This window comes from Anguilla anguilla, chromosome 14, assembly GCF_013347855.1.
Source record: "Anguilla anguilla isolate fAngAng1 chromosome 14, fAngAng1.pri, whole genome shotgun sequence".
NCBI lineage: Eukaryota > Metazoa > Chordata > Actinopteri > Anguilliformes > Anguillidae > Anguilla > Anguilla anguilla.
The window spans coordinates 37,324,069-37,338,576 of record NC_049214.1 but is presented as its reverse complement, the minus strand read 5'-3'; the positions used below and the strand labels follow the sequence as shown (position 1 = coordinate 37,338,576).

Genomic DNA, 14,508 nt, shown 5'->3' with positions numbered 1-14,508 from the left:
GAGAGTGGGATGCTGGTGATTCAGGGGGGGTCAGTGCTGGGGAGAGTGGGGTGCTGGTGTTTTGGGGGGGTCAGTGCTGGGGAGATTGGGGTGCTGGTGATTCAGGGGGGGTCAGTGCTGGGGAGAGTGGGGTGCTGGTGTTTTGGGGGGGTCAGTGCTGGGGAGAGTGGGGTGCTGGTGATTCAGGGGGGTCAGTGCTGGGCAGAGTGGGGTGCTGGTGATTCAGGGGGGGTCAGTGCTGGGGAGAGTGGGGTGCTGGTGATTCAGGGGGGGTCAGTGCTTGTCAGAGTGGGGTGCTGCTGTTTCTGGGGGGTCAGTTCTGGGGAGAGTGGGAGACTTGAAGGGAGCTGGCTCCCTTGTGGCACTCACAGGCACAATGAGATAAACATGTCCAGAAACTCTGGAGGCTTTCCAGACCAGACCTGATACAGTATTAGATACTACATAGTTTTTAAGTTATCAGAGTACCAGGTACACTTTAGTGGTAGGAAAATGGAATATTGTTGGGCTGAATGGCTTGTTCTTGTCACGCTATGCTGCTGAATGTTGTGTCATGTCATGTTATGTAATGTTCTGTTACGTTACTGTTGTGTTATGTTATGTTGCTGTATTTTATGTTTTGTTATGTTATATGTTATGTTACTTTATTTTATGTTATGTTATGTTATATTACTGTACGTTATGTTATGTTGCTTTATTTTAAGTTATGTTACTTCATTTGATGTTATGTTATGTTACTCTATTTTATGGAATGTTACTGTATTTTATGTTCTGTTATGTTGTTATGTTACTTTATTTTATGTTATGTAATGTTACTTTATTTTATGTTATGTTGTGTTATGCTGTGTTATGTTACTTCATGTTATGTTATGTTGTGTTATGCTATGTTATGTTACTTTATGTTATGTTATGTTACTTTGTTATGTTATGTTATGTTATGTTACTTTAAGTTATTTTATGTTATGTTACTTAATTTTATGTTATGTTATGTAACTTTATGTTATGTTATGTTACTTTATTTTATGTTGTTATGTTACTTTAAGTTATTTTATGTTATGTTCTCGTAGACGCTCCTCTGATCGTAGCAGACAGGGGCCTTCCTCCGGTATCAGTGGTCTCTCTGTGCAGCTGACTGGACCTCGCTTTCTGTAAGGGCTTGGGGGCGAGGGTGGAGATGTGGGGGGGGGGGGGGTAGGCTGGTCCCATTTTCTCCAGAAACTCCTGGGCGGACAGAGAACCCCTGTGCTGAGCAGGGTGAAGCATTCCTGCTTATTCAAACAACACATTTATATATATATATCATTACGCTGCCCACAGTGCTCTTCAATATCATTCACACTCCTGATGAACAATAACTAAGAAAGACAGTATAATATAAATAATAAAACTTCTGAGCTGTATCTTAATTCTCAAACTTTTGGAAAGTTGTCTGCGTCTGAAGTGTTCGGTGGAATCAACCAAAATGACACTTTTCTCCAATGTTATATTTATTTCTCAAAAAGAAAACGTGTGTCACAAATATTTACACCCCTCTCCGCCGTACTTTGTGCACCTTCTGTCTGCGAGGATAACACCACTGAGTCATCTATAGCATGCTGTGAGATTTGATGAACATATTGCATAATTAAGCATTCCTCCATATAGAATCTTTCAAGGTCTTTCATAAGGAATTTGGACATTGGAGTTATGCACAAAGATATGTGTGTGTGCGTGTGTGTATGTGCGTGTGTGTGTGTGAGTGCGTGTTTCTGTATGTGCGCGTGTGTGAGCGTGTGTGTGTGTGTGTGTGAATGTGAGTGCAAGAATTTAGAGGATAGTGTCACAGAGCAAGTAAAATGTAATGTGAAACATTTGCCTTACACGAGTCAGATAGCTGTTGTGTCGCTGTCCAAGGTCCTGTATCTGTTATCTGTTGCTCGTAGCCTATTTGCTGTTGGCTTCTTTGGGGGGAGAACAGAGAACAGCTGCTGGTTGAATGTGGTGCAGAAACGCATTATCTGCTCCTTCTGAAGAATGGCAGGAGAGGAGAGAGGAGAGGAGAGAGGTTCTCCAGCTGATCCAGCGGCTGCTGCTGATCGGCAGAGGCTTGAAAGCCGCAGATAGATCAGCGATTCGGATCTGCAATTAGCTGCGGCTGTGCTGGGGAGCGGGGCCGCGCGGGTTCTCAGATGTCGTTAAATTGTTTTTGTGAGGGAGCGCGGCCGGCTCTGCGCCTCTCTGAAACCCGACCTGCCCACGTTCGGCCAGGATCGAGATGGAATCGACTCCCTGATTTTGGCACCCTGCTACATGCATACAGGGGGTAGAGAGTGCAGGCTTACAGAGCAGAGAGTGTGCATGCTTACAGAGCAGAGAGTGTGCAGGCTTACAGAGCAGAGAGTGTGCATGCTTACAGAGCAGAGAGTGTGCAGGCTTACAGAGCAGAGAGTGTGCAGGCTTATAGAGCAGAGAGTGTGCAGGCTTACAGAGCAGAGAGTGTGCAGGCTTACAGAGCAGAGAGGGTACGGGCTTATAGAGCAGGGAGTGTGCATGCTTATGGAGCAGAGAGTGTGCATGCTTATAGAGCAGAGAGTGTGCAGGCTTATAGAGCAGAGAGTGTGCAGGCTTACAGAGCAGAGAGTGTGCAGGCTTACAGAGCAGAGAGGGTACGGGCTTATAGAGCAGGGAGTGTGCATGCTTATGGAGCAGAGAGTGTGCATGCTTATGGAGCAGAGAGTGTGCAGGCTTATGGAGCAGAGAGTGTGCAGGCTTGCAGAGCAGAGAGTGTCCATGCTTATAGAGCAGAGAGTGTGCAGGCTTACAGAGCAGAGTGTGCATGCTTATAGAGCAGAGAGTGTGCAGGCTTACAGAGCAGAGTGTGCATGCTTATAGAGCAGAGAGTGTGCAGGCTTATAGAGCAGAGAGTGTGCAGGCTTACAGAGCAGAGAGTGTGCAGGCTTACAGAGCAGAGAGTGTGCATGCTTATGGAGCAGAGAGTGTGCAGGCTTACAGAGCAGAGAGTGTGCAGGCTTACAGAGCAGAGAGTGTGCACGCTTATAGAGCAGAGAGTGTGCATGCTTATGGAGCAGAGAGTGTGCAGGCTTACAGAGCAGAGAGTGTGCATGCTTATGGAGCAGAGAGTGTGCAGGCTTACGGAGCAGAGAGTGTGCAGGCTTACAGAGCAGAGAGTGTGCACGCTTATAGAGCAGAGAGTGTGCATGCTTATGGAGCAGAGAGTGTGCATGCTTATGGAGCAGAGAGTGTGCAGGCTTACGGAGCAGAGAGTGTGCATGCTTATAGAGCAGAGAGTGTGCAGGCTTACAGAGCAGAGAGTGTGCATGCTTATAGATCAGAGAGTGTGCATGCTTATGGAGCAGAGAGTGTGCATGCTTATGGAGCAGAGAGTGTGCAGGCTTACAGAGCAGAGAGTGTGCAGGCTTACAGAGCAGAGAGTGTGCACGCTTATAGAGCAGAGAGTGTGCATGCTTATGGAGCAGAGAGTGTGCATGCTTATGGAGCAGAGAGTGTGCAGTCTTATGCAGCAGAGAGTGTGCATGCTTACGGAGCAGAGAGTGCACGGGCTTATGGAGCAGAGAGTGTGCAGGCTTATAGAGCAGAAAGTGTACCAGAATCTGACACAAACTGTGGTCTCGCCGTCTGGGACCACAGTACACATGCCACCAGTCACCCATCAGAGCCTACCTGAGCCTTCTGTAAGCCCAAGAACTTTAAATGAAAGTTTGTATGTTTACGGGATGATAAGGTCCATTGCCCATGCTTGTTTCGTCTTTCCTTTTTGTGAACAAATTTGTTGTCAATTTTAAGAGGTTCCATACAGCCACAAACTGAGATATAAAAAAATAAAATCACAAAGGGGGCAAAAACACAAAAACAACAAAATGCCCAATATAAGGGTGTAGTGTGAAGGACTAAGAACTGGGCTGGTCATTCAGAGGTTGTGGGTTTGAATCCTGGCTGTGGCACAGCCGTTGTACCTTTCTGCAAGGAGCTTAGCCTGAGCAGCTTCAGTAAATATCCAGCCGCATAAGTGGGCCTGTGTGTAAACATGAACGCTGTGCAAGTCGACGGGATGAGAGGTTTGACTGATTGCTTCGGTTCGGTTTTGTTCCCTTTTGAAGGAGGCCTTCCTTTCGTACGGTAGCGCCGCCCGCGTACACCGCAGGCGTCTCTCAGCCTTCCTGCGCGGTCGCGTCGTGGACTTCGGCTGTCCTCTCGGATATTCCTGCCGGGCTCGTGATTCGGCGCTGTCGGCCTGGGACGCGCCGACCGTTTGAGGCCTCTGTCATCGCCGCGGCAGTTGCCCGTCAGGAGACGAACGCGGCGTGCGCGGCGTCACGCTCCAGTGAAGCGGGTTCTCTGAAGCTTTGTGACGTGCTGGCCGTTTTAAAGCCACCGCCCGCCCCCCCCCCCCCCCCCCCCCCCCCCCCCACCACCTCTCAGCTGGCCCTCGGACGTGTTGGTTTTTATCAAAGTTAGCCGCCGCGGAGGGAAATGGATGCACCCTGTCTGCTGGTCCGTTAGCGTGGCAGAATAGCATGTCTTCTGCCTGGCTGCTGACAGGTAGAGAGCCCTGCCTGCCGCTCTGGAGGAGCAGGCGGCGAGCCTGCGGCCAGCGGACCACAGAAGGCCCGTGAACGCGCCGTAATTGTCCATCAAGAGCACCTGCCGCACAGGTGGCTGCCCCTCAGCGGGGTCCAAACGGCTCTCCGAGATCAAGGACTGAAATGCCAGAAGGAGACAGAGCCCTGTTGCTGAAGATAAGCCGAGAATCGTCGCAGGTGGCCGCACTGGTATTTGTGTTGTTTCCTGTTGCGCCCCCCTGGTGGTCGTGTTCATTAACTGTTTCCTATTGCACCCCCTGGTGGTCGAGTTCTTTAACTATTTCGTGTTGCACCCCCCTGGTGGTCGTGTTCATTAACTGTTTCCTGTTGCGCCCCCTGGTGGTCGAGTTCTGTAACTGTTTCATGTTGCGCCCCCCCCGGTGGTTGTGTTCATTAACGGTTTCCTGTTGCGCCCCCTGGTGGTCAAGTGTGTATGATTAACTGTGTGATGGAAACACTGGGACACCTGGTTCTGCAACCCGATTGGCCAGCGTCTCCGCTTTCTGCTTCAATTCTTCACGCGGTGGCTGCGTTTAAATTGGCTTTTAAGTGAAATTTCCTTGGAGCACGAAAGACTGTCGTTTTCACTCAGGCATGAAAACGCCTTCCAGGACAGAGGTTTTAAAATTGATTTGTCTGAGAAAATTGGAACGAGGCCACAAGGCTGCTCGTCTTGTTAAGGCGCTGTCCTAGCGTGCGGAGGACGCCCGGGGTGTGGTGCTGAATCGGGGCTGGGCTGTACCGAATGATTGGCTGCAGCACTTCCCCAGGGAGGGAGGGATTCTAGAATGTGGGACATCCTTGTCCTAAGTGGTAAGTCTGACACATTAGGACTCTCATCTGTCTTAGTGTATGAATGAGCCAAAATGGTGGACTATGTTAGGACTCTCCTCTGTCTTGGTGTATGTGTGTGCCAAAATGGTGGACTGTGTTAGGATTTTCTTCTGTCTTGGCGTTTGTGTGAGCCAAAATGGTGGACCGCGTTAGGACTCTCCTCAGTCTTGGTGTATGTGTGAGCCAAAATGGTGGACTGTGGAATGAGAAGAAGCAGCCTTTCAGGAGGCATGTCCGCTCTCAGAGGAGAATGAGTCCCAACACTCACATTGGAGGTTATCAAAGTGATATCTTCTCCCTTAAGAGGGGAAGTCAACCGCTCTGTGGAGCTTGTATTATAATAGGTCCATATTTACAGGGACATTTTGGTAGGTTTCATTATGACTAAAGGCAGCGGAAGTTTTGACCTTGTCTCGCGTTCAGAACGCTGCTCTAAAATCTGATTTAGGTAACTGCCTGAACAGTTGCCAGCCAGCCAATTGTGGAATCGAACTTTTGATAATTTATGTGCTTTTACGTGCCTTGTTGCTTTCAGGATACAAGGTGACTTATTTTTATGAGGACAATTTGGTGACAGTGTTCCAGCAAAAGGCGGGGGTGTGTGTGTGTGGGGGGGGGGGGGGGGTGGGCTTCAGTGCTGCTGCTTTGCTCAACAGTGTCTGAGGTCCAACTCCAGTAATCTGCTCTGATCCTCTCTGCTGAACAGAGTCTGAGGTCCAACTCCAGTAATCTGCTCTGATCCTCACTGCTGAACAGAGTCTGAGGTCCAGCTGGAGTAATCTGCTCTGATCCTCACTGCTGAACAGAGTCTGAGGTCCAGCTGGAGTAATCTGCTCTGATCCTCACTGCTGAACAGAGTCTGAGGCCCAGCTGGAGAATCTTCTCTGGCTGTTTACCGCTCTCTGAGCCTGTGGCCTCGTTCACCCAAGCGCACCACTAATCAGATAATAAGATTATGACTAATTGAGCCCGCAGAACGGGGTTTTGCGCGGGCCGTTGCTGGCGAAGGCAGTGATGTGTGTCCCTGGGTTCCTCTGACTCAAGGCCGGAGAGGAACTGGGCCGGGAGGCTTGAAGACCGTAAGGAGGAATAATTTTCCTTTTCTGGAGCTGTGAGGTCCAGGAGCCCTTTCTCACTGGCCCCAACGTGGAGGTGGAGGCAGCGCTGTGGTGCTCAGGGGGGGGGGGGGGGGGGGTGTTGTTGTGTGCGGAGGGTGGTTGGGGGGGTTGAGGGCTAAGGGATATGGAATGTCACCTTCTCAATACGTGCCTAACTGCGCAGCTTTGGGGTGTTTGTTGCCGATTGATTATCTCGCTGGATCTGGTAGCTGTCTGTCTCGTGTCTTTGCTGAATTTCGGGACTCCTCGGAGTAGAGGACGGCAGGGCTGTCCTGGTTCTCCTGGTGGAAAACACAGATACGGCAGGCTAGTGCCTCCTGAGGTTTTTTTAGCTGCACAAGATCACACACCCCTTCATTTCCTCACCTACTCATTCTTCCTTTTTCTATTCCTCTGTCTCCCTCTTTTTTTTATTTCAGATTCTTTTCGACGGACTTTATTCGTGATCATGTCCATGTTTTATGGCATATTGATATTGTTTTCTATGGCTGTTTGCATTTTCCATGCAGGCGTGTGTACGTGTGTTTATGCGTGTCCTGTAGGTGTAGGAAGCGCCAGCTCTTTTTCTAAAGGGTCCCTTGTTTTGTTGAAATAACTGCTCCCGGGGGCGTCGTGCCCCCCAAACAGCCCTGTTTACAGAGCACTTGTTCCCCTGGCCGCCTCAGGGGGGGTGGGGGGCGCTCCCGAGGGACCGGGGGCACTTGCGGTCGACTCCGTGACCCGTGAGGGGGGGTGGACGTGGGCGGGGTCGACGGGTTTGTCAGGAGGCGTTATTTCAGCCCCGATCGCTCCGCGCCGCGTCTCCGCCCTGCTTCCTCTCGGCTCCGCCCCGCTTCCTCTCGGCTCCGCCCCGCTTCCTCTCGGCTCCGCCCCGCTTCCTCTCGGCCCCGCCCCGCTTCCTCTCGGCTCCGCCCCGCTTCCTCTCGGCTCCGCCCCGCTTCCTCTCGGCCCCGCCCCGCTTCCTCTCGGCTCCGCCCCGCTTCCTCTCGGCTCCGCCCCGCTTCCTCTCGGCCCGCGCCCCGCCCCGATTTCTCTCGGTCCCGCCCCGCTTCCTCTCGGCTCCGCCCCGCTTCCTCTCGGCTCCGCCCCGCTTCCTCTCGGCTCCGCCCCGCTTCCTCTCGCCCCGCTCCCGCTTCCTCTCGCCCCGCTCCCGCTTCCTCTCGGCCCGCGCTCCGGCGACGGGAGGCTTTCCTCCCGCGAACCCGCCGAGCGCTCTCCGGCTCCCCGTCCGTACCTGCCACACGGTTGCTAGGAAACCGCACGGTTGCAAAAATCGACTCTGTCCCCTGTCGATAAGCGAGGCTCTTTTTCTGCGGAGTGTGCAGGATGCGGGGGGGGGGGGGGGGGGGGGGCGGAGGTGTTGGGGCCCGTGGGTGTCTGTTCCCGTGGGAACCGAAGGAGGAGGAGGAGGAGGGACGATCCGCGTGTTCGCAGGATCCCGCCGCCCCGGAACGCTGGGCCGCCGCCGCCGCTGCTGGAACCGTCGCCCAGGGAACCGGCCCACGTGCGAATCGGAGGCCGGCGGCGATGGCGAAAGCGACGGGCTGCGCGTGGCGGCCCTGTGGCACACACATTCCCCTCCCGGCCGTGAGCCGCACCTCCGCCCGAGCCACAGGAGTCTCCGTTAGCGCAGCCGAGGCTAAAGGGAGGTAGCATAGCGGCGTGCATTAATAACATATTGCGCCAGATTACAGTCGCCTGACCTTCCCCCGCAGTACGTGGGCAGCAACACAGAAACTGAGAAACGGTTGTGCAGAAATCAAATGGTGTTACAGTAGCTGTTAGCTGTTCCTTTTTTAACTGAGTACTACTCGCTACGCTCCACCGCTCAGTCCTCTGATTGGATATTTGAAGCGACAAAGTTTTCCTGGAGCTGATCCGCATTTGAAATCCCTTTCAGGGGTTGAATTGGACCCCTGATGAACCCGGTTCCCCGCCTTTCCCTCTCGGTTTGGTTTGGGGACGCAGGTTTTGTTCTCACGCCACGCGCCTCCCGCCCCTTCCCCCCTCACGCAGGGAGCGGCGGGGCGGCGGCACTGAGACGCGCGAAAGCTCCATCAATAATTCATCCCGCGGTCGCCAGCTCGTTAAAAGCGACGGGCGTCGGGCTTCTCCCGGGCGTGTTAAAGGTTGAGGTTCGAGGGCGGTCCGCTCCGGGGGGTCCCCGCGCGGCCCGTCCCAACGCCGCTTCAGGAGGGCGGGGGTGGGGGGGGGTGGGGGGTGGGGGTTTGCATTCCGTCTGCATTTCCTCGCCGCGGCGACATTTCCCCGCTTTTTTGGAAGGAGGCGTTGCGATCTGCAGCCCGATCCTGCGGTGTACGAGCCTCTCAGGCGCAGGAAACAGCGTTAGCGGCCGCGCTTCCCGTCAGGGCAGCTGGAGAGGAGATTCCGCTAGCGCCGCAGATTCGGCGTGGCTCCGCCCCTTTTTGAAGTCCCGCCCTGTTTTCCGTCGACCCTGGAATGAATAATTTATTCGGAAACATTTAGCTGTCAATATAGCGATGGCGAGGCTGTTGCCTTTTGATATGAATTTCAAAGACGGAATGAATGTTAGTCTTGATGTTTTCATTGGACGCGGCAATGCTCCTGATGTTCTTGTTCTCCAACCCCCACCCCCTCCACCCATGTCTGCGTCCGACCTGCTTAAATTAGATGGGCCACACGCACGTTTACAGCACTGCCAGTGAACCTGTGTACCCGCACGTTTACAGCACTGCCAGTGAACCTGTATACCCGCGCGTTTACATCACTGCCAGTGAACCTGTATACCCGCACGTTTACAGCACTGCCAGTGAACCTGTATACCCGCACGTTTACAGCCCCACCGGTGAACCTGTATACCCGCACGTTTACAGCACTGCCAGTGAACCTGTATACCCGCACGTTTACATCACTGCCAGTGAACCTGTATACCCGCACGTTTACAACACTGCCAGTGAACCTGTATACCCGCACGTTTACAGCACTGCCAGTGAACCTGTATACCCGCACGTTTACAGCCCCACCGGTGAACCTGTATACCCGCACGTTTACAGCACTGCCAGTGAACCTGTATACCCGCACGTTTACAGCACTGCCAGTGAACCTGTATACCTGCACGTTTACAGCACTGCCAGTGAACCTGTATACCCGCACGTTTACAGCACTGCCAGTGAACCTGTATACCCGCACGTTTACAGCACTGCCAGTGAACCTGTATACCCGCACGTTTACAGCACTGCCAGTGAACCTGTATACCCGCACGTTTACAGCACTGCCAGTGAACCTGTATACCCGCACGTTTACAGCACTGCCAGTGAACCTGTATACCCGCACGTTTACAGCACTGCCAGTGAACCTGTATACCCGCACGTTTACAGCACTGCCAGTGAACCTGTATACCCGCACGTTTACAGCACTGCCAGTGAACCTGTATACCCGCACGTTTACAGCACTGCCAGTGAACCTGTATACCCGCACGTTTACAGCACTGCCAGTGAACCTGTATACCCGCACGTTTACAGCACTGCCAGTGAACCTGTATACCCGCACGTTTACAGCACTGCCAGTGAACCTGTATACCCGCACGTTTACAGCACTGCCAGTGAACCTGTATACCCGCACGTTTACAGCACTGCCAGTGAACCTGTATACCCGCACGTTTACAGCACTGCCAGTGAACCTGTATACCCGCACGTTTACAGCACTGCCAGTGAACCTGTATACCCGCACGTTTACAGCACTGCCAGTGAACCTGTATACCCGCACGTTTACATCACTGCCAGTGAACCTGTATACCCGCACGTTTACAGCACTGCCAGTGAACCTGTATACCCGCACGTTTACAGCACTGCCAGTGAACCTGTATACCCGCACATTTACAGCACTGCCAGTGAACCTGTATACCCGCACGTTTACAGCACTGCCAGTGAACCTGCATACCCGCACGTTTACAGCACTGCCAGTGAACCTGTATACCCGCACGTTTACATCACTGCCAGTGGCACCAGACACAGGACAATTGCACGTTTACATTCCGTCCAGTGAAATTCCGTCCAGTGGACTGTGTTCCCTCCTGTGACACGGGGCCCACTCGTGTTCACATCCCTCCTAGTGTGGAAATGATAAACGGATGCTAACAGCGCTCCTTGGTTTCACCTAACCTGCTCTCACAGTGACACGGAGTGCTATTAGCCGCACGCTAGTGTGCATGGTATTGTCATACATTGTGTTGTTTCCATGGCAGCCCTTGTGCTGTGACAAGTCCTATCCAGGCAGGCTCTCTCTCACTAGTTATTAACCCTTTGAAGAGCAGGTTTCTTGGAATGTTTTGTATTTTAGTTTTTTATTCAGTATTTTTGTAAGCCGGTGTTCTAGAACTCCATTGCTTTCAGTTACCGGTAGTGATTGTGATATCAGGATTAGAATGTTCAGTTAAGAACATTCCGATCACATACTTGTGATCTTACACCTTAAAGGGTTAAATGGCATCTACAACGATTCAACCCCAGCCAAAAAAATGTATAAAAGATTAGATATGATTTCTAAAAGATGCAATAGTGGTCTGACGCATGAATATCCCAAGATAATAAACTAGTAGTGAATACCTCAGGTTGGGGCAGGGAGGAGGCGGGGCCGAGCCGGGCTGGGCTGGGTGGGGGCGGGGCAGACGCACTCAAAGGCCCATCGCTCCTCCGACGGGGTGTCCGTTTCCGCGAGCTTAACTGCAGCGAAAGCTGTTTGTTGACAGGGCCTCCGCTGATGCTTCCCGCGGGATTACCCCCAGCTGCGCTTCCTGTCTGAGCTCCGGCGAACAGGATCAACAGGAAGGAGCCTGTCTGCTCTCGCCCGCGCTCGACCCGCCGCGCTGCCGGCATCGTACCTTCAGCGGGATTTACGTTAGAGAGTTCTCATCCGTCGCCGGGTGTTTATGCAAGTGTGACAAAGCTCTTCTGCGGTTCAGATGGATTTGAGAAACCGGAGAAGTAGAAGAAGGGAAGAACTTGTGACGCGCTATGTTTTCCGGATCTGACAGCGCTGTTCTGCAGAGCTTTGTCTTCTGTCTCCATTCTGGCTCTGCAGAGCTTTTGTCTGCTGTCTCCATTCTGGCTCTGAACCGTTTGTTTCCCTGACCTTCATCGATGCTGACTCTTTAAGTCTCTTCCAATTATATTATTTATTTGTCTCACCGGTGCCATCATTCAGGTCCTATTAGATGGCTTGCATTTCTACACTGGCTACGGAAGCACTTCAGCAATGGTACAGCCTGGATTCAAACCTGCAGCCTCTCCTTTACTGTACAATCAGTGCATATTGACTGGATTGCCCTGAATTGCCCATTCCCAAGAACTGCACAATCAAAATGGCATCTGTTTATGAATCATATTCCATCACCCCACCGCCTGATGCGCACATACACACACAGACACACACACACATGCACCCACATACGCACACAAACACGCATGCATGCACACACACACGCACGCACGCACACACACACAAACGTGCCTCTGGGGCTTAGAAGGCGGAGTCGTTGGCCAGCTTGTAGGAGCAGATGATGCTGGCAGCGGGACTCTAGTCCTCCCTGGGCCCTCCGGGACCCCCGGCCCAAACTGCTGCCTCGTGCCCCGCCTGGGCCCAGACCCGATTAAGCCGTCTGCGCCGTCCTGCCGGGGAACGTGAGCTCTGTGCCCCGCAGGCCACCAATCCCAGCATTCCACAGTGCTGGGTCACAGGGGCCGCCCCAGCTTCGCCAAAACCTCTTTGGTCCTAAATTACACGGGCAAATTACGCAAGATGTGCTTTAAGCCGCCGTGCACTCTATGATTTATCTACATCAGCGAGAACCAGGCCTGTTCCTGGAGATCTACCGTCCTGTAGGTTTTCACTCCAAGCTTAACAAAGCACACCTCATTCAACAGCTATAGATCTACGGTCCTGTAGGTTTTCACTCCAAGCCTAACAGAGTATGCCTCATTCAACAGCGAGAGATCTTGTCAAGCTGCTAATTAGTAGAGTCAAGTGTGCCAAATTACGACTGAAATGAAACCATACAGGATAGTAGATCTCCAGGAACAGGATTGGGCAGCCCTGCTCTAGCTGTTGAATGAGGTGTGCTTTGTTAGGGTTGGAGTGAAAACCTACAGGGTGGTAGATCTCCAGGAACAGGGTTGGGCAGCCCTGCTCTAGCTGTTGAATGAGGTGTGCTTTGTTAGGGTTGGAGTGAAAACCTACAGTACGTAGATGTCCAGGAACATAGTTGGTTCCCACTGATCTACATGCTACTGTACAGGGACAGGTAATAACACTTATTTCCTGTTTTCTCTGTTTTAAAAAAGGACACTATGTATGAACATGAATAAATGAATGTCCTTTCTCATGAAGCAAAATGAGATTTAATGTCATTTTAACTGCATGTCTTTATTTGGAAGGACTGTAACATCCCATAGTCACTGATGCTTTAGCATGGGCATGGAGTCGCTGTAGCGTGCCATCAGCTCGCAGTGACCCTGCAGACGGCCATCTGCTCCCGCTGCCCGGACCCTGCCGGACGGCACGGTCAATGCCCCGGCCCTCCACGGCCACGGCCACCTGCCACCGGGGCAGGGCCTCGCAGACAAGTGTTTTATTGAGTAGTGATAGAGAGAGCGCCACTGGGTACAGCATCTCCACCACTGAGTATGACATCTCTAACCACTGAGTATATCCACCACTGAGTACAACATCTCTAACCACTGAGTATATCCACCACTGAGTACAACATCTCCACCACTGAGTATGACATCTCCACCACTGAGTACAGCATCTCCACCACTGAGTATGACATCTCTAACCACTGAGTATATCCACCACTGAGTACAACATCTCCACCACTGAGCATGACATCTCTAACCACTGAGTATATCCACCACTGAGTACAACATCGCCACCACTGAGCATGACATCTCTAACCACTGAGTATATCCACCACTGAGTACAACATCTCCACCATTGAGTACAACATCTCTGCCACTGAGTATAACATCTCCACCACTGAGTACAACATCTCCACCACTGAGTATGACATCTCCACCACTGAGTATGACATCTCCACCACTGAGTACAACATCTCCAGCACTGAGTACAACATCTCCACCACTGAGTACAAAATCTCCACCACTGAGTACAACATCTCCACCACTGAGTATGACATCTCCACCACTGAGTACGACATCTCCGCTGAGTACAACATATCTGCCACTGAGTATGACATCTCCAACATTGAGTACATCTCTGCCACTGAGTACAACATATCCACCACTGAGTACGACATCTCCACTGAGTACAACATCTCCACCACTGAGTATATCCACCACTGAGTACAACATTTCCACCACTAAGTACATCTCTGCCACTGAGTACAACATCTCTGCCACTGAGTAAAACTTCAGCGCTGAGTGTGTGTGTGTGTGTGCTGTCCGTGGTCCTGAAGGCCTCCCAGGTCGTGTAAGACTGCAGGAATTTCTCATAGGGGCCAAAGAGGAGAAGCAGCCCTCTGGGTCAATTATGCTTTGCTCTGCGGGACTGCGACCCATCGCAGGATGAGCCACCTGCTTCTCTCATGGACAAAATCTTCCATTTCTACTGCGAGAATCAAACCAACGTCCTTATGGGTACGCAAAGGCCCTACTCCTGAATCTGCGCTGAAGGAGAGAAAATGTGACAATGGATCCCTGATCCCTCTTGACAGACTTCTCTCTTTCTCAGCCACTCTCCCTTTCCAGCTCTCTCTCCGCTAGTTATTAAAATTTAAATCCCCTCACGGTTCTCCATTTCGTCTTTTCTGAATGAGCGTGGCCCCGTTAATAATGCAGTTTGTTTTAACAAGGGCCTAAAACGCTCATCTAAATTTTATGACCTTGTTAACTGCCGAGGCACGAGACAAATATTTCTTGGTTTTCTTCTGTTTTTAGGTGTCGGTTTTGGGACTCGTC

The 14,508-nt window shown here is 52.0% G+C and overlaps 1 protein-coding gene across 17 annotated transcripts in view; it reads left to right on the top strand.

Moving 5' to 3' along the window:
- Positions 1-14,508, top strand: part of LOC118212815 (RIMS-binding protein 2-like) — a 78,164-nt gene that overhangs the window by 8,303 nt on the left and 55,353 nt on the right. The window contains exon 1 of one of the 17 annotated variants that reach the window (XM_035391146.1): positions 14,488-14,508. This exon is cut by the window's right edge and continues 73 nt beyond it. The exons of the other annotated variants lie outside the window; for them this stretch is intronic. The gene's annotated coding sequence lies outside the window, so the exon portion shown is untranslated. Of the gene's footprint in view, positions 1-14,487 lie in introns of those variants that run through there. 17 annotated transcript variants of the gene reach the window in all.